Source organism: Gorilla gorilla, chromosome 6, assembly GCF_029281585.2.
Source record: "Gorilla gorilla gorilla isolate KB3781 chromosome 6, NHGRI_mGorGor1-v2.1_pri, whole genome shotgun sequence".
Taxonomy (NCBI): domain Eukaryota; kingdom Metazoa; phylum Chordata; class Mammalia; order Primates; family Hominidae; genus Gorilla; species Gorilla gorilla.
In genome coordinates, this window is record NC_073230.2 from 128317544 (window position 1) to 128343049 (window position 25506).

Consider the following 25506-nt stretch of genomic DNA (forward strand, 5'->3'; position numbering starts at 1 on the left):
GTTAAGAAATCTTTAATATAGGCAGTTACTCTTATGCAGTACATTGACAAGTGCTTAGTATACATAAACTTCTGTTTGACATAATTTTTCCTTTTTTAATTTATATTCTTCTTGAAATTGAAGGAATAAGATACAAATGTGAAAGAGTTTGCAACACAGCATGATAACCAGTGAGCAATGCAGCTCTATTAAACAAAAACACATCTATTTTCTATTATATGCTAACTATAATAGACCATGACATATATCATCCTGGAAAACCTCACACTTTATAATAGTTTATTATTAAGCACTACAAAAAGGCTTTGGGTTTATTATGGAAAAGCATAGCACAATATTTTGTACACTGTAATATGAGGATATAGAAAGTGCTATGAAACAGAAAGAGGGGTTGAGAGATTAAATTCAGTCATGTGTCACTTAACGACAGGTTTATTTAGGCAACTTGGTTGTTGTGCAAACATCATAACATATACTTATGCAAACCTAGATGCTAAAACAAACTACACACCTATGCTAGATGGTGTAACCCATTGCTCCTAGGTTACAAACTTATACAGAATGTTACCATACTGATTGGTGTAGGCAATCATAACACAGTGGTAAATATTTGTGTATCTAAACATGTCTAAATATAGAAAAAGTATAGTAAAATACAGTATTATAATCTCATAGGATCCCCAACGTATATGAGGTATATCATTGACCAAAGTATTGTTATGTGGTGTGTGATTATACGATGAATTAAATCATGGGAAAGAGTGATGCGAGTATTTTCCAAGAAACATAAATAGGATCTGGATCTGAAATGGTAGATAGAATTTGGATAGATGAGGAAGAAAATATTTCAACAAAAGAAATAACATCTCTAAAAGATTGTTAACATTAAGCAGTAATCAGGGAAAGGAGGACAATCTGTCAATTGCAAATGAATTGTGTAAATAATATAACAGAAAATTATATAAGAAATTTAACTTGTGGCCACTTTAATAATAGATTAAAAAATATTAAAATACTTTTGTGCCAGAGGACTAACATAGGAGATAGATGGCCTAAAGAGTAACAATTGTGAAATGCTACTGTCTCTGTTAGATCGAAGAGACTATAGAAAGAAGTGATATTACTAGAGCTTATAGCCAGATAGGGAGGAGGCTATCTGATGTTAACTGGAGTCATCGTTTATAAGTACAGCCGATTTTAGAGATAGCGCTGTGTAAAAATACTACCTTCACATCTGACAAGAGGAGCGGTTAGGTGCTTTTCAGAAAGATTTCTACAGAGTCATTTAGAAATGCAGCTTATATTCAGAATGATGTAAAGGAACAAATTGTAAATATATAAATTAATTATTGTACTATGAAAATAATACTCAAAAATAACGCAATGTGGAGAAATACTCAAATTTACTGTTGAGCAAATACATTGGTGAGATTGGTCATCTTTAATCTCCCATGTAGCTTTTAGGCCTCAAAAATTCAGCAAAGACAATAATTAATTACAAATTTAAGTTTAACATTGCTTGCACTAGAGTCATGAAGGTAACAATAAATCAGCATGGAAAATAAATCCCCATGTCTTGTCTTTCAGTCACAGAGACTCTAACTTTCCTAAGACTTTGTACATTTGTATATTTGATAATATTTTGAAGTTTTCTTTTACTTTTGTTTATGGTTTCCAGAATTACAAAAAAAAAAGTTAAATTCTAATGAAAACACGGTACCATTTTTTCATGATGAAACTTATGTTTCACTTAATTTGTACTGTGGCTTTTTGAAATCATTAATTTAGACAACTGTGTCTTCATTTGTCATAAATTTGTTTGGTATTTTGAGTATTGTCTTAAGAGGAATAAAAGTTTTTTTCGAAGTGCAGCCCATTTTATCTTGTGGAGCAGATAATGCCATGTTAGCTTGGTTTTATTTAGGACTTTACTGGCAAGGACAGTGAAATTATTTCAGATTTAGGTGGATGAAAGGCACTACATTTTCCTTTGGAAAGGAGAGAACGCATAGTACTTTATTTTTCCCAGTCTTTTTAGATCTTTAACAGAGGAATTTCCCATTTCAGAGTTCAAAGAGCTTAAAAGCGTTCCTTACTTTAGATAATTACTTTTTCAAATAAATTTTGCCCACTAATTTCCTTTGGGACTGAACTTGTTCACCTATCATTCAATGTATACCTGGAGAGTGACTTTGTTGTGTGTCTTCTGACATTCACTTCAGTTGTTAATCTGATGGGAAATGAAGATAACCTTTTCTCTGTGTTACTAACTTACTCAAATTTCTCCTACTAGACATTTTACTTTTTAATACAATGAAAAAAATTCAGTATTCACTTGTCTCATATATCACTAGATTAACCTTTGCTGAGCAGTGAAGTTTCTTATCAATTCTTTTACAGTGTCCTTTGTTTTTTCTCACAAGCCTAAACATTTTATTTTCTTCGAACTTTGCCACTCTTTTCTTCTTGGCAGTTTTTTTCTAGAATATCTCAGAGAGTTAGGTTGCTTTTCTGTGTATAGGCAAAGAATATTACTCATCTGTGTGGTTGAAAACAACCTAGAAATAATAGTAGTCTCTGTACTAACAAATAAATAACAGTGCTTGCACAAGAAATGTTATTATTTTATTTTCCCTGCTTTTTACATGTTTAACCCTGAGAAGAAATGCTACTTCTAGGTTTGGAAATGATGTGTATACTCAACAATTCTGTTTTCTTTCCTTGTCACATTAAACTGATGAAGGTATGAGAGATAATTTATTGAAGTTCCTTCAGGAGCATACTATAATAAAAACACCACACAATGGTAAACAGTATCAAAGATTTGATTCACTATGTTAAACTGTAGTCATTGCAAACTGCATGTATCACATTTTTTGTTTTGTTTTGTTTTATTATAGAGTTACGTAAATTCAGATCATTTCAAAAATGGAATTCCTTTCTTGGATTTTTTTTAATTCTAGAAAAATGAGTTTTGCTCCCTTGAATAACATAAAATAAAAATACTGGTATCCTGAAGAAATTTAAGCATAGCATTTATTTTCAAATGATATTCAATTTTAGTAGCCAACTGATTGGATACTCCATTTGCTATAGCAATTTTTAAAAAGTAATTTACTTTATCAGCAAAATTGTGTTTTCAAACAATCTTACTTAGAAGTTTAACATTGAAAATCAGCATTTTCTGGTTGAAAGATGAGTGTGGGTTCAAAGTTTCATCAGTTTTGAGCTTCTCAGGTGGCTAAAGTCTCCTGCAGCACATAGTGTTCCGTGGAACAAATATGTATGATTCAGAAGTGCCCATTACAAAGTTGTTGTGGTTTGCAGCAAAATAAAAGTTCCTAAAGGACAAATGGTGTAAACATAGTCTGTAAGTTAGCATTCTCCTGTGACACAACTTGGACTATAAACATATAAGCAGAAAAGTTTCAATGAAACAGCATTTCTTTTTATAAATATACTTTTATCATGCCTAGTTCATATAGCTAGAACTAGGGTTTAAGTTATATACAAAATTATTCAAACTGGTAAAGGTTTGCGAAGCAATGCCTGAGACTTTACAGGAACACACACCATACCATTCTCTTTCTCTCCCTCTCTCTCTCTTTTGTTGGACTTCTCATTAAGCCTGTCATTGAAAAGTGCATGCAGATGTTACTAAAATTACAAAGTACTTACCTTTGTGTTCCATATTCTATGACTGTTAAATCTCTTTAAAATTAAAACTGAAAATCCTGACAATTTTAGTCAAAATCAAAAGGAAGTTATTTACTTCCAAGATACACTGAAGGTACAGGCATTGGAAAATGTTCCCATTGCAGTGGGACAAATTGGCCAAAACAGAGGGGCTACAGGCTCCATGAAAGTCCAAAATCCAATGGGGGCAGTCATTAAACCTTAGGGCTCCTAAATAGTCTCCTTTGACTCCATATCTTACATCCAGATCATTTTGATGCAAGAGGTGGGCTCCCTTGATCTTAGGCAGCTCTGCTCCTTTGGCTTTGGAGGGTACACCCTCCTACCCTGGCTGCTTTTGTGGCTGGTGTTGAGTGTCTGGAACTTTTCCAGGTGCATGATACAAGCTGTCAATGGATCTACCATTCTGGGGTCTGGACGATGGTGGCCTTCTGCTCAAAGGTCCAGTAGGCTATGCCCCAGTGAAAACCCTATGTGGGTGCTCCAACACCACAATTCCCTCCTGCACTGCCCTAGCAGAAGTTCTCCATGAGGGCTTCCCTGCTGCAGCAGACTTCTGCCTGAACATCCAGGTGTTTCCATGCATCCTATGAAATCTAGGCAGAGGTTCCCAAACCTCAATTCTTGACTTCTGTGCACCCACAGATTCAACACCACATGTAAGTTGCAAAGGCTGGAGGCTTGCAACCTCGGAAGCAATGGCCTGAGCTGTATGTTGGCCCCTTTTAGCTATGGCTTTGATGCAGGGTACCAAATCCCAAAGCTTCACAGAACAGCAGTGAGGCCCTGGAACTAGCCCACAAAACCATATTTTCTGTCTAGACCTCAGGGTGTTTGATGGGAGGGGCTGCCATGAAGGTCTCTGACATGCCCTGGATACATTTTCCCCATTGTCGTGGAGATTAATATTTGGTCTCTCATTATTTATGCAAATTTCTGTAGCTGGCTTGAATTTCTTCCCAGAAAATGGGTTTTTCTTTTCTATTGCATCATCAGACTGCAAATTTTTCAAACCTTTATACTCTGCTTTCCTTTTAAACATAAGTCCCAATTTCAGATCACCTCTCTCACACCCAAATTTCCACAGTTGTCTAGGGAAGCAGCAAAATGCCACCAGTATCTTTGCTAAAGCATAGCAACAGTCACCTTTGCTCCACTTCCCCAGAAGTTCCTCATCTCCATGTGAGACCACCTCAGCCTGGACTCCATTGTCCATATCTCTATAAGCATGTTAGTAAACCATTCAACAAGTCTCTTGCTAGTTCCAAACTGTTCCAGCCTCTGCCTGTTATGCAGTTCCAAAGTCACGTTCACATTTTTGGGTGTCTTTGTAGCACTGCCCCACTCTCTGTTACACCAATTTACTGTATTAGTCTGTTCTTACACTGCTATAAAGAATTGCCTGATACTGGGTAATTTATAAATGAAGAAGACTTAATTGACTTACAGTTTTACATGGCTGGGGAGGCTTCAGGGAACTTCCAGTCATGGCAGAAGGTGATGGCAAAGCAAGGACCTTCTTCACACTGCAGCAGGAGAGAGAGAGTGTGTGAAGTGCAAGGCAAAGAAATGCCAGATGCTTATAAAACCATGAGATCTCATGTCATGAGAACTCACTCACTATCACGAGACGAGCACAGAAGAAGGCTTCTTCATGATCCAATCACCTACCTCCCTTGAAAGGTAGGGATTACAACTCGAGATGATATTTGGGTGGGGACACAGAGCGAAACCATATCAAACCTTAAATGCACATTACTAAGTGAAAGAATCCAACCTGAAAAGGTTGCATACTGTATAATTCTAACTATAAGACATTTTCAAAAAGATGAAACTATGGAGACAATAAAGATGTCAGTGGTTGCCAGGGGTTTGGGAGAGGGAGGGATGAATAAATGAAGCACAGAAAATTTTTGTGACAGTGAAACTATTTTGTATGATACTACAGTGGCAGATACATGTCATTATACATTTGTTAAAGCACATAGAATGTACACGCAAAGAGTGAAATTTGATGTAAACTATTGACTTTGGTGTATAATGATGTGCCAATGTGGGTTCATCGATTGTAACAAACACACTATTGCAGTGCAGGATGTTGATTGTGGGGAAGGTTGTGGAGGTGTGGGAATAGTGTATATGTGGGAACTCTACTTTCCACTCAGTTTTGCTGTGAATCTAAAACTGCTTTATAAAGTTTATTAGTTAAAAAAAGATATATTCCATGCCAGGATATAGCACCGGATTTTTAACAATGGTATTTTTGTTTTCTTAAAATGGTTCCATATTGAAGACAGCCTTCAGCTTTAGTTTAAACATGTTGAAATATAGCCAATAATTGCAATTATTATCCAACTTTCTACTACCTTAGGTTACACAAAACATACCCATTAATAAATGGTAACTAAACAATATTCGTTCTGCTGGTTTGAGTCTACTGTGAGTCAATACAATAGACTCAAACCAGCTGGTGTTTCTACATGTCTTATTACATTTTATCTCAGATTTTATTTCCAAATTCTACAGTTATTTTCACAGCAAATAGCATTGGTAACTAGATGTATTGTCTTTCTCCAGGTCAGAGGAAAACTTTGTTTCCTGGGTAGTATCATAAAGATAAGGAGTCCTCTAAAAAAACTTTAAGTAGGTGCATTAGTCTTCTCTCTCATTGCTATAAGGACATACTAGAGACTGGATAATTTATAAAGGAAAGAGGTTTAATTGACTCACAGTTCCACAAGGCTGGAGAGGCCTCAGGAAACTTACAATCATGGTGGAAGGAGAAGCAAACATGTCCTTCTTCACATGGCAGCAGGAAGGAGAAGAATGAGTGCCCAGCAAAAGGGGAAGCACCTTATAAAACCATCAGATCTCATGAGAACTTACTCACTATCATGAGAATAGCATGGAGGAAACTGCCCCAGTGATACAATTACCTCCCACCAGATCCGTTCCATGACACATGGGAATTATGGGAACCACAATTCAAGTTGAGATTTGGGTGAGAACACAGCCAAATCATATCAATAGGATTGCTAGAAACACCCTTATACAATTGAATATTCTCTGCGTTTAGAGTTCCTTAGCTGTGACTTCATCTTCTGTGTACATGTTCCTGATATAAGCTCATTCTGCATTCTTCATGGCATTTAGGAAAAATAGGGAACTAATGCAAACATGAAGTTTGTGTGTCCTGCTATTGTACGTGTACTAATCTGTCGAATTCCATTTGAGATTGTTGTTATCTTACCTAGAGGATAAAAAGGAGCATGTAGGAGCTGATATAGCAATTTCTTGCTGATTAAGGGCTGCTTGGTTGCTTGACAATCATAACTTTGAACATCTCTCTTATTCTCATTCCCCAACACACAGACACTCACACACAAACGCACACACACACACACATCATTGTAAAACTGCATGTTTTCCTATAAAATGCTAGCATTCTTTAAAAACTAAATTGATTACTTAAGTTTGTACAACATTATTATGTAACAACACCATTGTACTCTTCTATACAAGAACTCCTTTCATACATTTAATGGTCTTTATAACGTAGATAGAGATGGAAATTAGTTCACTTATTCTGAGGTTGAGAGCACTGAAAACAAAACTTTTAAAATCAATGTATTCAGATTATCCTATTTATCAAATCATTGAGTTATATGTTTAAGGTGTTGACACAAAGATGAGTATTGCATACTTCTAGCTCTGAACTTCTTACAATATATAGCCAATGATTAAACATTTAAAAAGCAAATAAAGTAGGGAAATCAGTGCTGCTGCTGCTGACTTAAAAAATAATGATGATTACAATTTCTGGGTTACAATATAGAGGAGCAAAGGTATGTATTATGATGGCATAATAACTAGACTCTAGTGGAAACAAGATAAATTAACTTATTTAAAATAAATAGCTCTTACTTGAATGTCAACGCTTAATAAAGTCACAATGTTGATGTATAGTTTTAAAACATATTAAATATTAAGTAAAATATTTTGCTGTCTACTATCATTGTCTTCATTTTCATGGTTTAGATAATTTGCTTAAATTTTTCTTTTATTATTTTTAAATAAAAGATAATTTCTCTTAATACTTAACCTTTTAACCTGTTTCTTAGTAAGTAATCATGCATCATAAATGTTTTCGTAATCCTAGAAATATTCCAAGGTTTAGTTTGGCTGTATTGTTTATGTTAGTCATGCTGTGATCTACATGTTATCTTTTACTTCATTTTTCTACATTGGTACCTTAGTGATGACAAAAAAAACATTCCTTTATTAGGTGATTTCATTGTGAAATGCTGAAGTATGGCATTGTTGATAAATCTTAAATACAGATGAAACTGACAAAAACTTAAAACATATCTACACTGACAAATGTTTAACTTTGAAGAGGGATGTGTGATCTATTATTTTATATACTGAGTATTAAAAAAGATGTTTCATGCACAGAAACCTGATTTTAATTTTTAAATGGAGCCATATTGACATCAGTTGGCAGACATGTCAGGTATAATTGTTTGAGGTTGTGCCAAAAAATGTGCATCTCAATCTATTTAATCTGTGACTGTTGAACAGCTTTTAAATATGCTTTTCACAGTGAATTGATAAGAGCTGTTTCTCATTAAATTATGTACTTGATAAATATTAAGGTTAATCAAATCAATGATATCAATTTCCACAATAAAAAATGTCGCTAAGAGGAAGAATCACAAACCTAACCACAAATAGAACACTGTGCACTTTTAATCTATTTGCATTGACATTGTATTTTAGGAATACATATTAATATATTGAAAACAATAAAAAATAATCAGGTCTGCCTCAAAATCTTTCAAGAAGAAATTTGAGCATATATATGTGCTAATAGTAATTATTACTATATTTGATATTTATTAACTATTGATAATAGTCATATTATTTATATTGTTCTCCTCTCAAAGACACTGACTCCATAATAACTGTAGGATAAAATTCACAAACTGCTTATCTTGGCATATAAGGCCTTCGAGAGCCAAGTACTAATATATGTAACCAATATCATTTTTCCCTAGTTGATAATAAGAGACCTATGCCCCACAGTGATTTGTTCCTGAACAAGCCAGTTGTTTTAATTCCTGTATTGCTTACAGTTTTTCCAAACCTCTACTCACTCTACACTGTTTATAATATTTTACATCTCTTTTTTAAACATAAATCCTATCCACCATTCATCTATTGTGGGGGGCTGTTCCACAGACCCCAGCTTGCACAATGGATGAATAATGTACCCAGACACCAATATTCAGTGAAAGAGCAGCTAGGGTCTGAACAGCTCACAGACACCAAGGAAGGTGCTGAAAAGAGTCAGCAACCACGGCCCTGACCAGCTGGCCCTGCAGGCATTTATTTAGCACAGTTTTAATGACAAAGGCTTTCCGTCAACACACCTGTGGGTAGGTAATCTGGTCACCTCCACCCCAGGAGAGCCATCTTGCCCATTAGTGATCAAAGGTTAGTTTTAGGACCACATGAGTAAACAAGCTCTTTAGATAAACTACTCTACATTCCTTTGTATCTGCACCCTAAGGCATTAAGTGAATTTGGCTGCCTTTAGCCAAACACTTTATGCAAACCTCTAGGCCTTCCAAGAGGGTTTGTGTTTATTTCCTATGACTTCATATTACATTTTTTCCTACTAGCCTGAATGAACTTCCACTATCTATGTATTAGGATCATCTTTGAACTTAGCTGAAAAGAATTTGAACCGTCTTGAGAACAATGAGGGGTGGATCCAAGTTCTTGATTCCAGGGCTTCAAAATCCTAATATTTTATTCACTTTACCTCTTAATCTTTTGTTGCCTTTGAAGAAGCAGGTTGCCACCTTGTATGCTGTCTTATAGAAAAGGCCATAAAATCCTAATATTTTATTCACTTTACCTCTTAATCTTTTGTTGCCTTTGAAGAAGCAGGTTGCCACCTTGTATGCTATCTTATAGAAAGGGCCATGTTGGTGCACACGTATGTTTATTGTGGCACTATTCACAGTAGCAAAGACTTGGAACCAATCCAAATGTCCAACAATGATTGAGTGGATTAAGAAAATGTGGCACATATACACCATGGAATACTATGCAGCCATAAAAAATGATGAGTTCATGTCCTTTGTAGGGACATGGATGAAGCTGGAAACCATCATTCTCAGCAAACCATTGCAAGGACAAAAAACCAAACACCACATGTTCTCACTCATAGATGGGAATTGAACAATGAGAACACATGGACACAGGAAGGGGAACATCACACTCTGGGGACTGTTGTGGGGTGGGGGGAGGGGGGAGGGATAGCATTAGGAGATATACCTAATGCTAAATGATGAGTTAATGGGTGCAGCAAACCAGCATGACACATGTATACATATGTAACTAACCTGCACATTGTGCACATGTACCCTAAAACTTAAAGTATAATAATAATAAAAAAATAAAAAATAAAAATAAATTAAAAAAAAGAAAGGGCCATGTTGGAAAGAAATATGGGCAGTTTCCAGTTCATAGATGACAAGGATGAAGGTCTTCAATCGGGACACCTGAAAGAACTGAATCCTGCTAACCGCAACATGAACTCGGTAGAGATACTTCTCCAGTAGAGCTTCTGAGCAGTGCCTAGCCCTGGATAACATCTTGATTGTCATTCAGAAAACCCAAGTAAGCCATGCCTAGACTCCAGACTGACAGAATCTGTAAGCTGATAAACTACAAAATATTTTTTTCTTCAACTTTTATTTTAAATTCAGGGGTATGTGTGCAGATTACATATGTAAATGTGTGCTATGGCGGTTTGCTGCACAGATAATCCCATCACCGATCATTAAGCCTAGCATCCATTAGTTATATTTTTGTGATGCTCTCTTTCCCACCACCCTCCAAACAGGCCCCAGTGTGTGTTGTTCCCCTGCTGTGTCCATATGTTCTCATCATTCAGTTCCCACTTGTAAGTAAGAACATGCAGTGTTGAGTTTCCTGTTCCTGCATTAGTTTGCTGAGGATAATGGCTTCCAGCTCCATCCATGTCTACAAAGGACATGCTCTCATTCCTTTTTACGGCTGCATAGTATTGTTTAGTTGTACCACATTTGCTTTGTCCAGTCTATCATTGATTGGCATTTAGGTTGATTCCATGTCCTTACTATTGTGAAGAGCGCTTTGATGAACATATGCATGCATGTATCTTTATAACAGAATAATTAATATTCCTTTAGGCATATATCCAGTAACGGGATTCCTGGGTCACATGGTATTTCTGCTTCTAGATGTTTGAGGAATTGCCACACAGTCTTCCACAATAGTTGAACTAAATTACACTCCCACCAACAGTGTAAAGGCATTTCTTTTTCTCTACAACCTTGCCAGCACCTGTTATTTCTTGCCTTTTCAATAATTGCCATTTTGATTGGTGTGAGATGGTATCTCAATGTGATTTTGATTTGTGTTTCTCTAATGACTAGTGATGTTGAGCTTTGTTTAATATGTTTTTTGGCCTCATCTATGTCTTCTTTTGTGAAGAGCCTGTTCATATCCTTTGCCCACTTTTTATTGGTTTTTTTCTTGTAAATTTGTCTGTTCCTTGTAGACTCTGTATATTAGAACTTTGTCAGATGGATAGATCTCAAAAATTGTCTCCCATTGTGTAGGTTGTCTGTTCACTCTGATGATAGCTTCTTTTGATGTGCAGAATCTCTTTATAAACTGCAAAATAGTTAAAGGCCCTAAATTTTTTATAATATTACTACACAGCAATTGATAACTAATAAAAAATATGTAGCAATTTTGATAGGTGCTCTTTATGTCTACCCCAATTATTTCAAATGTGAAAGAGTAAGCAAAAGACAGTTTGGGGACTCACTGGGCCCACTGTGAGATGGACTTAAGCTAAAAGTCCTTAGCGGCTTTTTTTTTTTTAATTGATGGCTTTTTTTTTTTTTTGGAAATTGACTCAGTTTCCTGACCTCCATAAGCACCTACACTGAATGTTGGACCATAGTGATGTGGGTTTCCAAGAGTTCATGTAATTTGGGAGCCAGAGTCCAGTAATGTCCAAAATTTGATACACATTTGCCCTGGTAAATATCCAAAGGTGTCCAAGTAAAGCTGTGAGAAAGATTAAAAGTACAATTCTTGGCAGTATATCAGGGTCTTTCTTCAAGGGATCTAAGCTTGTACTTTATTAAACAGGTTCTGGGTATGTAAGCTCATTCAAGTCTAGGGATTGGTTGAGGGACTGTGACTCATTATTTTGGGAATTCAACTCAATCTCTGCTCACTTGTCCTGGAACTTTTCTGCTTATACAGATCAAGTAAAAGTGTATTAGTCTGTTCATTTATTTTATATCTAGAGAAACCAGGATCAACTAGCCAAAGCCACTGGTCTCCGTGAGCCAGACAACTCTGATTACTATGTAAGTTCCCCTGTTTATTATGTAATCATGCCTACCTTTCCCTGACATTGGCAATTAATTTCCTTCACTGAGCCACTGCAGCTTCAAGTCTCATCATTCCCTTTATATTTACATATATAAATTGGCACAATTTGTATTTTGTAGTGGTGGAAATGCCCCTTGTAATTTCTGACCTACAGTGAATACATACCATAGAGTCCTTCAAGACTGCTGAGACTTCCATCTTAAATATAGTTTTGACAAATGTGGTGAAAGACCTGCCCTCCAACCCTGCTAGGTGGATGGGCAAATCTTTTACAATAAATTATCTGTAATATTCCAAGCTCCCTAAACCTTTGGATATCATGCTCTATGCTCTACCAAATCTGTGTATGTAATCTATTTCTTTGTAATAATATTACCACAATTTTAGCAGATTAAAACAGCACCTATTTATTATCTCATTGTTTCTATTTGTCAGGAGTCTGCATATAGTTTAGCTTCATCCTCTGCAAGGCTGTAATCAAGGTATTGGATGGGATTTTGACCTCAACTGCAGCTCCACCAGAGAAAGGTCCACTTTCTTGCTCTTGGAATTCTTTATACAGATAGTGAACATCATGCTAACTCACCTCATTCTCATTCATTCTTTGGCTTGACAATTTGGGGCTCTTTCCCCTTATAACTGGAATTTCTCCCTTGGCATTCAGACTTGACCCTGTTGTTTAGACCAGTTTATTCCCGTGTTCTTCATAGTCATTTTTTTCCAGCAAGCCTCTCTTAAATACCATCCTTAGCTTCAGAAGTTTTGATATTGTATGGAGGATCATTGTAAAAGTGAGTGTGAAATTATGTAAACACAAATCAAGCTAGTAAAATCAAAATTGAGAACAATTTGCTAATGAAACTGAAAATATTGGAAACAAACTGGTCTTACAAGGGAAGAATTTGGAGACTTGTAAATAACGTTAGAATTCTGTGTATGTGTGTGTGTGTGTGTGTGTGTTTACATGTTGCTGATTTTTCAAGTTCATTGGAAAGAAAGAGTGTCTTTGTCCATGACACTTTTGTCTTAATTTCAACATTAAGAAGTGGCCAAGACTAATACTTTATAATAATATAATTTTGGTCATTTTTTCAACTCTATCACATCATTATTGGATTTAGGGAATGATTTTGAAGAGTAAATGTTCATTGTGTGCTTTGTGTGTATGCAAAATGTTTTATATTTTATTTTGTTTTATTTTACTCTATTTTAGAAGAAATAACACTGTTTCCATAATTGTTTCAGGTCACAAGCCCAGAAGTCAAATCATTTGGAGAATACACTGAGCATCTTTTATTTTTCCTTTTTTTTGTTTTGTTTGTTTGTTTGTTTGTTTGTTTGTTTTTGTTTAACTAGGCCATTCCAACTTTCTCATTTAGACTGGGTATACCCATCATTAGATGGGTATGCATGTTCTGGGTGTTTCATAATTGTCATTTCCTCTAGTCTTGCATTATCTGGTTCTCAATTCTGATATTTTGCTGCAATAAATCCACTAGGATAGTCAGAGAAATTTCAAGCCACCCAAAGAATCCATGGAGTTCTTAAGCAATGCACACGATTATTCTTATGACATGGTCATTTCACCTGTCCTCAGCATGCCATACCTATACATATTGTCCTATTCTGCTTTCAGCTAATAGGTGGGTCTTAGGAATGGGAGGAATGGGCAGGGTAATTCATGCTGCCATACTCGGGATGTTGTTTCTCCACATTTGCACAGTCGTTACTCAGATTTTATTCATTGACTGCTAACCTCACTATGCCTTTCACTTCTCTGTAGCAATTTTCTTTGAAGATATTGCTTATTTGTTCTGTCAGTCTCTTTGTCTCTCTCACCTTCTCTCATTTTAGACCTCATTACAAGAGGCATAATATATGTTTTTCATACAATATTTTGTTATCGATATTTCACCTGAGATGGCTTCAGTGTTTGATTCTTTAAACTAACTACCTCACCTCCACCAGGATTTTATTGTGAAGAGTGAGGAGAAAGAAGAATAATACAGGACAGAACTTTTTCAATCACTTACTAAGTTCTAAGCAGTGTAATACATATTTGAAATATATGAAGTAAGAGTCCTATTAGTTCAAATACAACAATTTTTTGTTAAATTGTGCCAATTTGTATTTGTTGAATAGCAGATATTCCATCCTTCCTTTAGTGGACTGTTTCTTGCTTCTCTAGGGAAAAGGAAGGCAGGGCAATCAACCCTGTGGTTACTGGGACTAGAGTCTGCCATTCTGCAGTGAATGTCAAAGCTTCTCATAACCTGGGACGGATGGGTGTGCTACTCTACAAAGAAGAGCTGATGCTTTCCCTACTCATTTTGGATCTAGCCCAAAAATGTTACAATGAAGGAGAATATGATTCCCAAGCACATGCAGGCTTTTTCAACCCAAACTAATGCTGAAATATAATTGATATGTATACAGTTATTTTACTCACTGTTCAAGTAGATATCACAGACACATACTCTTTGAATACTGGGAAACATGAAATCAAGATAATAATTTATTTGTTTCTTGTATACTGTGGGGTGGGATGGGGTGGGAGTGCCAAAGTAATTATGCAGATTTTGGCTTGATGGAGAGGGTATCCAATGTCAGCCTTCCTCTATCGTCCCTTATTTTCTTCAGTTCTTTTATTTGTCCTTTTCAAAAAACCCTGTGTAAAATCCTATTACTACTCGCTGCTAGGAAATACTACTTTTCCCACACTCACAGTTACCTTCCTTGGCTTGCAACCTCTTAAAAAATAGGATGTGTAGAGAACTTAATCATATTTTTTAACTCCATTTGGTAGCGAGGTGAGTCCTGAATTCATGACTGGAAGGAAGATAATTGTTTCATGCAAGTTGTTTACTCTCATTGTTTTCTATGCTATTCCACTGAATAAATATATCATGCTTCACTTATGAATTTCATTCTCAAAAGATATTTGATTTCTTTTTCTAGTTTGGAGTTATTATAAATATTGTTCTGTGAAAGTTTTTTGTACATGTCTTTGAGTAAATATATTTGCACATTATTCTTGAGTAGGGCTGAAAACGGAGGTTTGTTTTTTTGTTTTTTTTTGTTTTTTTGTTTTTGTTTTTGTTTTTTTTTTTTTGGAGTCTCGCTGTGTCGCCCAGGCTGGAGTGCAGTGGCACAATCTGGGCTCACTGCAACCTACGCCTCCTGGGTTCAAGCGATTCTCCAGAGTACTTGGGACTACAGGTATGTGCCACCACACCTGGCCAATTATTGGTATTTTTAGTAGAGACAGGGTTTCACTGTGTTAGCCAGGATGGTCTCGATTTCCTGACCTCGTGATCCACTCGCTTCAGCCTCCCAACATGCTGGGATTACAGGCCTGAGCCACTGTGCCTGGCCTTCAGGTTCTTCATGTATGTTCATTAGCACACATTGATAAAAGCATTATAAAATACTGCTTCCCCAGCTACAGACTATTAAAGTTCACATTGCTCTACATCCTTACCAATACTCGTTTTTATTGTGTGTTTTGTTTTCATTTTTGAAGACACTGAGATAACTGTGCAGAATAATATTTTTATCATGCTCACTTTTTCCATTTAAATTTATTTTTAATTGACAAATTATTTATATTTATGGCATACAACATGATGTTTTGATATATGTATATGTTTTGAAGTGATTAAATCAAGCTTACTAACAAATCCATCACCTCACATACTTATTGTCTTTTTACTGAGAACATTTAAAATCTAGTCTTTCAGCTATTTGCAAGTATACTACACATTATTATTAACTATAGTAACCATGCTGTACAGCATATATCCAGAGGTTATTTATCCTGTCTAACTGAAACTTTATGTACTTTCACCAATTGCTCCCCTTTGCTCCCATCTCCTTCACCTAACCTTTGGTTATCACCATTTTACTCTCTGCTTCTATTAATTCATTTTTTAGTATATCCCACATACATGTGAGATCATGCAGTATTTGTTTTTCTATACCTGGCTTATTTCACTAAGCATAATGTCCAGCAGGTTCATCCTTGTTTTTGCCTTCTCATGACAACTTTCAATTTTGAGCATCTTTGTTTATTGGTCATTATATTTTCTCTTTCATAAAGTTCCTGTTTACACCTTTTGTATATCTGTCCTTTGAGTTATATTTTGCTATCTTTTTAAAAAGTAGGTCTTTTTCTTTGTCTTTCTCTCTTTTCTTATTTTTTTCCTTTCTTATTTATTTATTTATTTATTTATTTATTTATTTGATAATGTCTTGCTCTGTCACTCAGGCTGGGGTCCAGTGCAACCTCGCCCTCCTGGGCTGAAACAATCCTCCTCCCTCAGCTTCTTGAGTAGCTGGAACTATAGGCTCACACCAGCATGCCCAGCAAATTTTTCATTTTTTTTTTTGTAGAGACAGAGTCTTGCCGTGTTTCTCAGGCTGGTCTTGAACTCACAGGCTCAAGTGATACTCCCATATGGATTTACAGGTGTAAGCCACTGTGCTGAGCATAGGTCTTTATGGGTTCTGGTTAAGTAATGAGTCTGTGTTTTCTGTGTCCCACATAGCTCGTACACTCTTCTATACTTTTATAAAATTTGCCTTCTATTATTCAGTCTAGCTAGGTTTTCTTTGCCAAATCTCTAATTGTGTCTTCTACCATTTTCCATCAACTGTTAAACTCCAGTATTGAAATCCTATTAGTTATTGTAAATTTTACTTCTCTTGTTCTCATTTTTATAGAATCTAGATCACTGATAGAATTTTCCATTGTGCTATATATAGTTATAATCTTTTATGTATTTGAACATGTTAATAATAGATATTTTAAATTTCTTGTCTACTAATTAAATATCTGGATCAAAACTGAACATGTTTTCTTTGTGGTATTCTTTCTTGATTTTAAATCATACAGTCCTATTTTTGTCATGGCTGTACATTTTACCTGCATTAATTTTTAAATGAATACTAGATAATAAAAAATGCTGGCAGAAATGAAGGCACCACTGTATCTGCTAGCACTCTACTGCAGCTATTGCATCTCAGCCCCCACAGTGCAGTGGACTCCAAACCTACTAAAGCCAGAGAACATAGTTAGGGCTCAATACAAGTCCCCCAGATTTAGAGCATGCAGTTCAGGAGTTGGGATCCAAGCGCTGGACACCTAAAATCTCCCAGAAACAAAGCCAGATGGCTGAATCCACCTTATACCACAATAAAACACTGAAGGCATCAAGTAGAATAAATGAAAATAAAAAACCACCCAGAGGTCAGCAACCTCAAAGGCTGAAATTATCTAATTCAAAAAAGAAATAGAAATCAGAATAGTTATAGGAAAGAAGATCATTGAGTTTCAGAAGTCTGTTGAAACCCAATGCAAGGTGGCTAAAAATGATAATAAAACAATGCAGGTATGACAGACAAAATAGCCAGTAGAGAAAAATAACATAACTGACCTAATAGAACTGAAAAACACACTATAAAAATTTTATAATGCAATCACAAGTATTAATAGCAGAGAGTACAAGCAGAGGAAACAATCTCAGAGGTAGAAGACTGGCTTTCTGAAATTTGACAAGAAGACAAGAATAGAGAAAAAAATTAAAAAGGAATGAGCAAAACCTCAGCGAAATATGGAATTATGTGAAGAGACTGAATATGTGGTTGATTAGTGTCCTGAAAGAGAGGGAGAGAATGGAACCAACTTGGAAAACATTGATGGATATCATCCATGAGAACTTCCCCAGCCTAGCTACAGAGATCAACATTCAAATTCAGAAAATGCAGAGAACACCAGTAAGATCTTCACCAGAAGATCATACCCAAGACAACTAGTCATCAGTTTATCCAAGGCTGAAATGAAAGAAAAAATGTTAAAGGCAGCTAGAGAGAAAGGCCAGGTCACCTACAAAGGGAAGCCCAGCAGACTGACAGTGGACCCCTCAGCTGAAAACCTACAAGCCAGAAGAGATTAGGGGTCAATATTCAACATTCTTAAAGAAAATAAATTCCAAACCAGAATTTCACATCTAGCCAAACTAAGCTTTATTTGTGAAAGAGAAATAAGGGCTGGTTCAGTGGCTCATGCCTGTAATCCCAGCACTTTGGGAGGTCAAGGCGGGTGGATCACTTGAGGTCAGGAGTTCGAGGCCTGCCTGGCCAACATGGTGAAATCCCGTCTCTACTAAAAATACAAAAATTAGCTGAGCATGGTGGCAGGAGTCTGTAATCCCAGCTACTCAGGAGGCTGAGCAGGAGAATTGCTTGAACCCGGGAGATGGAGGTTGCACTGAGCTGAGATCATGCCACTGTACTCTAGCCTGGGTGACAGAGAGAGACTCTGTTAAAACAAACAAACAAACAAACAAACAAAAAACCAGAACAAAAGAAAAAAGAAAGAAAGAGAAATTAGAAATTTTTCAGAAAAGCAAATACTGAGGGGATTTTTTACCACCAGACCTGCCTTACAAGAGCTCCTGAGGGAAGCACTAAATATGGAAAGGAATGACTATTACCAGCCACTACAAAAACACATTACAGTATGAAAGCCGGTGACAGTATATAGCAACCACATAAACAAGTCTGCAAAATAAGCATCTAACATCATGATGACAAAATCAAATCCACACGTATTAATACTAACTTTAAATGTAAATGAGCTAAGTGCCCAAATTAAAAGGCCCAGAGTGGCAAGCTGGATAAAGAACTAAGGCTCATTGGTATGCTGTCTTCGAGAGAACTATCTCACATGCAATGATACACATAGGCTCAAAATAAAGGAATGCGGGAAAATCTACCAAACAAATGAAAGACAGTAAAAAGCAGGGATTGCAATTCTGTTCCTGATAAGACAGATTTTAAGCCAACAAATATCAAAAAAGGCAAAGAAGGGCATTACATCATGTAAAGTGTTAAATTCAAAAAGAAGATCTAACTATCCTAAATATATATGCACTCAACACAGGAGCACCCAGATTCATAAAGCAAGTTCTTAGAGTCCTTCAAAGAGACTTCGTCTCCCACACTATAATAGTAGGAGGCTTTAACACACCACTGACTGTATTAGATAATTGAGAGAGCAATTTAAAAAAGATATTCAGGAACTGAACTCAGCTCTGAATCAAGTGGACCAGATTGATATATACAGAACTCACAACCTCTAAAAAATAGAATATACATTCTTCTCATCGCCATGTGGTGCATACTCTAAAATTGTTTTAGAAGTAAAATACTCCTCAGCAAATGCAAAAGAACTGAAATTCTCACCAATAATCCCTAGGACCACAGCACAATCAAATTAGAAATCAAGAGTAAGAATTTCACCCAAAACCTTGGAATTACATGGAAATTGAATAACCTCCACCTGAATGACTTTTAGGTAAATAATGAAATTACTAATCAAGAAGAAAGGAGAGAATATCCAAATAAACGTGATCAAAAATGAAAAGGGAAATATTACGATTGACCCTACAGAAATACAAACAACCATCACAGAATATTATGAACACGTCTATGCACATAAGATAGAAAAATCTAGAAGAAATTGATAAATTCCTGGACACATAGGCCCTCTGAAGACTGAACCAAGAAGAACTTGAATCCCCACATAGTCCAATAATGAGCTCTAATATTGAGGCAGTGATAAATAGGCTACTGTATTAGTCCATTTTCACACTACTGTAAAGAACTTCCTGAGACTGGGTAATTTATAAAGAAAGAAGGTTTAAATGACTCACACTTCCGCATGGCTGGGGAGTCCTCAGGAAACTTCCAGTCAAGGTGGAAATCATAATGAAAGCAAAATATGTCTTAAATGGTGGCAGAAGAAAGTGTGAGAGAGGAAGCCCCAAACACTTTTAAATCATCAGTTCTCATGAGAACTCCCTCAGGATCATGAGAACAGCATAGGGGAAACCACCTCCATGATCCTATCACCTCCCACCAGGTCCCTCCCTCAACACATGGGGATTACAATTTGAGATGAGATTTGGGTAGGGACACAGAACCAAACCATATCACCTACCAAACACAAAAAGCCCAGAATGGATTCACAGCTGAATTCTACCAGATGTATAAAACTGAGCTGGTACCATTTCTACTGAAACTATTCCAAAAAATTGAGGAGGAGGGACTCCTCCCTAAATCATTCTATGAGGCCAGGATCATCCTCATACAAAAACCTGGCAGAAATTCAAGAGGTTTATTGGAACTCTAATCAGAGTATTACACATGATATCAAATCAGTAATTGATATCACACTCTCACTTCTCCACTTGCCATTTCAGACTTTTCTCACCCTTAGCCACATTTCAGCTGGTACAAAGTGCCTACCCCATGGAGTAACCAGAAATCTATAAGAGTTTCTGAGTTTTCGTCATCTCATTAAGAGATATCACACAAAGGGATGTGATCATATACTTAGGGCTGCTTGATGTTGACCATATATTCTACTTTATATATCAGAAAAGAAAACACTACTTCACCCACCAAGACACTTATTTCTAGAGTTTCACCTATAGCCCATGATTAACAATGACATCAAACAGAATAGGTTGCACTTGGTTAATGCAATCAATAGCAATATCAAACCATGACAAACTGGTATTTTATTTGCAACAAGTTTGAGACAGTTTTTCTTCCCAACACAATATCAGCTGTGGTAAGACACTGAAGAACACAAAGGATGCTTTGATCAGTTTAGAAATATAACACTTTTACATCAGGTGAGAGATAAGGAGAAATTTCAAGGCTAATATAAACAACAAGCATCTATCAGATAACAATTCTGAAGCTTAACCTGCTGATAATTTCAAAGTGATCAAACCTGTTTGCACTTTGTAACAGGATTTGAAAGCTGTTTCATAGATTTGAGCTCATGCTGAAACATTGTAAAATCTTACTAACAAATATAGTAATCACTGTTTTTTTCTCTTTTATATTTGTTGCTATTTGTACTGCAAATAAAATGAGAAGTTATACTATGACTACTGTGTTATGAGTGTAACCTCACTTAACCCCTCTGGGTTTTGTTTGTATCGTATCATAAAGATGTGTTACCTGTTTGCTATTTAAATAAGCAGAGATAAAAATCCCTGTCTGATAATAAGACCTGGCATAACACAGAGAAAAACATTGAAGTGGAGTGTTTTCTAAAGCACAGCTAAGGTTAGTTTGGGTTCTAAAGGCATCCTATTGCTGCAGTCTCCTTAGAAAAGCCGTCCCATTGAAAAGCAACATATGGTCTTTCAATATGTCCAATACAAAGGATTTCCTTCCATCATTGAGACAGATTGTAACTTTGCTGAACACCAGAAAGGCAGTTAGCTTAAGTTTCAAACCCATGCCTTAAGAAAACTATATTTAAATATTTATTTAAATAATCACCCTCAGTGTTTTGCCAAGTCCCCACTTAGAAGAAGCTTGCAGAGACTAAAACCTGCTGAAGAAACAGTACACTCACTTCTTCCATCTCACGCTTACTCTGGGACATATGCTCATTTATTGGAATTATAAGAAGAATAGCATTTGGTATTTAAAAATGTTCTCTATGTCTTTCTTTTCCCTCTTGCATGTTATTAAAGTATACATATAATATTTTTCCAAAGTGATGTCAATATTCATCTTGGGCTTTGGGCAATTTTTATTTGGAAGATTGTTTTAATGCCTGGAAGTTACATATGCACCAATAGTTCTCAACTCTGTGAATATATGAGAGTATACATGGGGAGCTAGAAGAAATTTCTGATGTTCATATTCTACCCCAGTTTTTCTACAGTGAGTATACCCCGTTTGCCCTAGGGTGCCTCTCTGCTCTCAATCACTTTTTATTTTTTATATCTATATATTTTATTCTAAAGGGCAGGCAGGATTGAGAACCATTGGTGTATTTAAATCTGTACTAGGCAGTGTGGGAGAGGAACAGATTTTGGATTGACCCTACTTTACCTAAATATTTAAATCTAGACCTGTTGCTGGGCAGAGGGCTATCAAATTATGTTATTTCAAGGATTATTTTTGGCCTTCAATTAAAAAGTATCTAGGTTTAATTTCCTCTCAAAATTAATGCTTTTCTGTCTTTGGGAAGTAATCTCATTTAATACTTATGCACTAGATTACCAGACGAAATATTCATTCTTATTCTCACACTATGGGGAAATTTCAAAAGGGGCTTTCATTATTCCATAGTTCTCCTTAAACTTCCTCCCAAAACACATCAGAATTCCTTTTGGTAGCCCCTATATCTTTATTAGAGTGTGATATTGACTTTCAAACACAAAATGATGACGTTGTGGATAATGGAGTAATGAGTGTGCCCTGCACCACATTATTTTCACTTCCAATATCCTTGTAATGTAAGCAGCATCTTGTCATGGGAAGAGGTTGCTAGTCATGATGAGAAAAGAGTGAGAGAGCTGCTGATTTTATTAATCATATATTTATGTAATATATATTTGGATATATATTATAATTTGAATATATTATAAATATACATTATATATGTATGTATGTATATATGTAAGAAATTGATTCACTTGATTACAGAGGCTAAGTCTCAAGGCCTGCAGTTGGCAAGCTGTAGACCTAGAAGAGCCAACAGTGTAGTTTGAGTTTGAGTTCAAGGCCTGAGAACCAGAAGAGCTGATGGTATAGTTCCAGTCTGAAGGCTAGGAGGCTCAAGACACAAGACACAGGGTGAGCCAATAGTTTGGTTCAAGTCTGAAGGCAGGTAAAAAACAATGTCCTGCTCAAGGTTGTCACGCAGGAGGGGAGTTTCTTCCTATTTGAGGAAGGGTCAGCCTTTTCTGTTTTATACAGGTCATGAACTGATTGAATGAGGCCCAAACACATTAAGGAGGGCAATCTGCTTTTTAGTCAGTCTACCAATGGAAGTGTTAATCTCATTCAGGCACACCCTCACAGATACACTCAGAATAATGTGTGTCCAAATGTCTGGGCATCTCAATGTTGGGTCAAGTTCACTCACAAAATTAACTACCACAGGGAGCATCAAGGATAAATAATCTATGGGAGAGCAGCTGCCAAATTGCAAATGTGTGGGAAATACTGTGTTCTAGAGGCACACATGAAGATTGGCACATGGGACATATTGACTCAGTATCTCTTCATCTTTTACAAGAAATGCCCATATATTCTCAAGATGCAGGATGCTTAGTATTTTCTTAGAAGAGGAGAACCATATTTCATGAAAACTTTTAAAAGGTAATAATATATGCCAGCATTTAAAAGTAACTGCAAATGAATATGTTCTTTGGACATCCCTATTTTCTATTGTCTTACTATTCAATTAAGAAAAAAAATTCAGAACTGAGGCAGTGATAATTTATTTTGACTATTTTTGAGCCTCATATTATTTAAATCACTAATGTATTTAATTCTACTTCACTCTTATCTACATATCTACCTGAAGGAGCAGATAACCAAAAATAAGTTGTCCACACCAGGAAATTATTTCATTTAGTTATAAATATTAATGTGAAGGGATAGAGTGAAATATATCGGGAAGAACTAAAGACTATTGTGCTTGTGTACAACAACTTCAACATTAATAATCCAAACTTATTTCAATTACTCTAAAGTAATTTGCTAAAATGATTAATTATCAACACTATCTGATCCTGGTTTTAATCATCTTCATAAACTCAAATACAATTTCTAACCCCAATTTTCTCTTTCTACATCGATATTTTGTTTAATTAGAGTTCTCTGGAGCTCTGCCATAATCTATAAGAGATAAATTATGGAACACCTAAGACATAATAAGTTTTCAATATCCTTTAATAAGAACAAATATGTAAATGCTTAAAAATAGTCTAAGTGATTTAAAATGTGGAACCTAATTTGGCTTTATGTTAAAACTTTGAGATAAATTCTCAATTTACCTCAATTCATAGAGTCATTTTGTGTATAGATATTTTGGTCCTCAAAAATATGTCCCCCTTGTTCTTTGGCTGACAATTATTAATATCAAAGAGAGATGGCAGAGAGGACACATGGGCTGCGATGTCAGAATTAGTTCCTGCTTGCACCTTAAGTAGCAAGTGATTTTGTTGCTGGTCATCTAATTTCCAACTGATTCTATCATCTGGTTTTACTCCTGCCTGATGCTTAACTTAAATGTAATATTCAACCTTTATTCTCAGATAAAAAATTTATGATTTTAGCTACATGATTTCAGTCAACTTAATTCCTCCTGGCATTGAATCTCTAAACACCTCAGACCCAAATTGACAAGTCTGTCATTGCCCACACCCCAAAGTTTATACAATTATTGTGTTGGCAGGCATTAACTTGGAAAGTTCTAGTTTGGAAAAGCTAACTAGGTAACATTCATAAAGAAAACAAGTTTCCCCTCCCCTTCAGGTAAGCCCACATGATACTTTTCAGTATTTAAGACTGAAGGGGGATAGTGACTACTGACTTTGTGTCTGGCAGGAAGAAATCACCTAGCTATGGAAAACATATACCAGCACAAAAACTGTAATATTCACCTGAATTTAAAAAGCATGTAAGAAAGGTAGTGATGATTTCACTTTCACAAATTGTGAATAATCCCAAATTTTAAAGATGTTTGTATCTTAAATGTATGCTGAGGAGATTTTTTTGAGCAATATAAAGCACTTCTCATTTGGCACAGTGCCATGCAATAAATGTTTGCTATTATTTATTGTTCTTAGCAGGATTGCATGTACAACTAGAGTGAAAGAGATATGCCAATATATGTGATATATTTGTTGCTCACATGGCCAGAGTTGGACTTCATTGTCCTAGTAAAAGAACTTCCTCTATAACTAACTCGTATAAACTAACAAATGGAAAACGCTGAATAAAACCAAGCAATGACATTTCTGGTATGTCACTCCAAGTAGCTTAATTTTAATGGATAAAATGTGCTCATTCATACACCCATCCATTCATTCATGCCTTAATCCATTAATTCAATATTTTCTTTGAAAACTTACCTTAATTCTAGAAATATTGAACTGAAGAAAAAATATGATCTCTTATTTTCTTGATTTTTTATATTTAAACAAGAAACACAATTATTTTCAGTTGAATACCAAAGCAGGAGATTATACCCTTAAACAGGAAAACAGTCACTAACTATTAAGTCTCAACTCTCAAATCTATCTGAAGAATAAGTAAGAATTGACTAGCAAGGTGGTAGAAGACATGATGTTACAGGTGGGTCTTTAGTTCTTAGAGCTCCCAAAATGGGGGCGGGCTGTTCCCAAGATGGCAGCAGGCCTTTTTTTCTCTGACATGGGGTTCTTGTCCTCACGAATTCCAAAGAATGGAACGTTGGGCCGTGCGGTGAGTGTTACAGCTCTATGAGAAACCGTGGGT

The 25506-nt window shown here is 35.9% G+C and overlaps 1 long non-coding RNA gene across 1 annotated transcript; it reads right to left on the reverse strand.

Moving 5' to 3' along the window:
* LOC129534674 (uncharacterized) lies at positions 1-25216 on the reverse strand. The gene is made up of 3 exons (XR_008681348.1): positions 25122-25216; positions 5144-5222; positions 1-3341 (listed from the first exon to the last, which is right to left on the reverse strand). It is a non-coding gene; the product is annotated as an uncharacterized lncRNA (long non-coding RNA).
* Between the last annotated feature and the right edge of the window lie 290 nt (positions 25217-25506).